General features: G+C 37.9%; 1 pseudogene; it reads left to right on the forward strand.

Annotated features, from left to right (window-relative positions):
• The first annotated feature begins 1,707 nt into the window (after window positions 1-1,707).
• Window positions 1,708-2,421, forward strand: LOC148782305 (secreted RxLR effector protein 161 pseudogene; annotated as a pseudogene).
• The last annotated feature ends 317 nt before the right edge of the window (window positions 2,422-2,738 follow it).

Genomic DNA, 2,738 nt, shown 5'->3' on the forward strand with positions numbered 1-2,738 from the left:
TTTAGATGAGTGTTTATGGCATATGCGTCTATGGCACATATGATTTAATAGAATGGAAAGACTAAGAAATGATGGGATCCTTCAAAGCTATAAAGGAGATTTACTAAAAGTATGTGAATCATGCGTGCAAAGAAAATTAATAAGGAAAAGCTCCACCGGGGTACAAAGAGCTACTAATGTATTGGAAATCATTCATAGCGATATATGCGGTCCTATGAATGTGGCTATCAAAAGCCGCAAAAGGTGCTTCAACACTTTTATTGATGACCACTCGCGATATGGCCACATATACCTTATGCACACTAAATCTGAGGGTTTAGAAAAATTCAAGATTTACAAAGTCAAGGTAGAAAACCAAACAAACTTGAAAATCAAAGTCCTAAAAACCGATAGAAGTGGGGAGTACTCTTCCAAACTCTTTAAAGACTTATGTGTAGAGCATGGGATTATTCATCAATTTACTATGCCCTACACACCGGAACAAAATGAAGTTGCCAAAAGACATAATATGATTTTGGTAGAAATGGTGAGAAGTATGATGGGGCACGCAAAACTTTCCCTAGATTTTTTGGGAGAAGCAGTATTAACAGCCAGTTACATTCTGAACCGGACTCCCACCAAAGCTATCCCTCTTACTCCTCACGAAATATTTACTGGTAGTACTCTGTCTCTCGATCACCTAAGAGTTTGAGGTTGCTCAGCCCATGTCCTTATCCTATACCAAAATCAGACAAAACTAGATCCCAAAACTGTGAAGGCCATCTTCATTGGCTACCCTGACCATGGTAAGGGATATTGATTTTACAACCTAAAAAATTGGGAGGTTATTGTAAGCCGAGATGCCCATTTCTTTGAGGATGAATTCCTTGAAGTAAGAATTAGTCACAAGCAAGTTGATCTCTATGAGATGGCTAGTGACAAGGTTGAGAATCGAGAACCCGAGCCTAAACCTCAACTCCACCTCAAATAGAATCTGAAATTCTCGAACCAAGAAAGAGTAACCGAGTTACAGACCACCTCAATACCTTGAACACTTTACTTACCTAGGAGAACACTATGACAGGATTGAGGATGAACCAGATAATGAGCTTAAGACTTATCGAGAAGCCATAACCTGTTTTGAAAAGAACTATTGGGTAGAAACTATAAAAGATGAATACTCCTCCATTAACCAAAATTATATTTGGGAATTAGTACCTCTACCTCGAGATCGAAAATCCATAAGATGCAAGTGGATTTTCAAGAAGAAACTTAACTCAGAATGGAAGCTAGAAAAATACAAGGCTAGGCTAGTAGCCAAGGGATCAAGTTTCAATCCATTAGAATCCTTATAGCCATAGCAGTCCATTTTGACATTAAAGTCCATCAAATAGATGTAAAGACAACCTTCCTAAATGAGGATTTAGAAGAAGAAATTTATATGAAACAACCCAAGGGATTTGAAGAAAAAGGAAAAGGGAACTTAGTGTGTAAACTTAATAAATCCCTCTTTGGCCTAAAACAAGCATCGCGCCAGTGGTACCTAAAATTCCAAGAGACTCTGTTTTTTATAAGATTTATCCTTAACCAATAAGACTTTTGTATCTATAAAAGGTCAGTGGGAGTGATGTCGTATTCATCTCTCTATATGTAGATGATATATTAATAATTAGTTGCTCAATAAACCTCGTGTTGGAAACTAAGAAATTCCTTGTACAACACTTTGATATGAAGGATCTTGGGAAAGCTTCATATGTCTTAGGCATGAAGATTGTAAGAAACATAGAGAAGATAACCATTCAACTTTCCCAAACGACCTATTGCAAGAAGGTATTGGAAAAGTTTGACATGGATAAATGTAAGCCCATGACAACCCCGATTGACAAGAAAACAAAGCTTAGTAATAAAATGTGCCTTAGTGATGACGACATAGAGGAAATAAAAATCATAGAGAGAGTACCATATAGAAGTGCAGTGGGATCCTTTATGTATGCAATGACGGGGACAAGACCTGACTTGTCTTTCGTCATGAGCATGGTTAGTCGGTTCCAATTCAATCCAAGAGTGGAACATTGGAAAGCTGTTAAGAGAATTTTGAGATACTTGAAAGGGACTGTGAACTACGCACTGACATATAGGGGAGGATCGGAAATCGCTCTTAAAGGATATTTTGATGCAAACTATCGAAGGGATCCAGATGATGCGAAGTCAACATCTGGATATATGTTCATGCTTGGAGGAGAGACTGTTTCTTGGAAGTCAAAGAAACAAGACGTAGTAGCATTGTCTACTATGGAATCAGAATACGTGGTATGTTGCTTGGCAGCCAAAGAAGCTATATGGATTATGAAATATCTTAATCAACTTGATTTCAAGCATATAGCTTTGGCTGCTATATGCCTATCCAAGGAGCCCAGATTCCATAAAATTCCAAGCACATAAAGCCCTTCTTCTATCATCTACACAATGAGGTGCAATACGGAGAGATTGACATCAACTACATACCTACCGAGGTGATGATAGCTGATCCACTCACAAAAGGATTAGCTCCAAATGTTTTTACAAAGCATATAAGGGAGATAGGAATGAGAGAAAGTGAGAAAGAGAGATTGTAAAAGGCCAAGTGGGAGATGTTGGGTTTATGTGGCCTTTAAAGGCCACATAAACCCTTGATCTTGTAGGTTGCTAGTATAGTTCCCTATTCACGATTTTGTCGTTATACTCAAATATAGAAGGAATCTACGGGTAAAAAAGTATAA

Source organism: Amborella trichopoda, chromosome 4, assembly GCF_054954075.1.
Source record: "Amborella trichopoda isolate Santa Cruz 75 chromosome 4, AtrichopodaSantaCruz75HAP2 v2.0, whole genome shotgun sequence".
In the NCBI taxonomy this organism is placed as follows: Eukaryota; Viridiplantae; Streptophyta; class Magnoliopsida; order Amborellales; family Amborellaceae; genus Amborella; species Amborella trichopoda.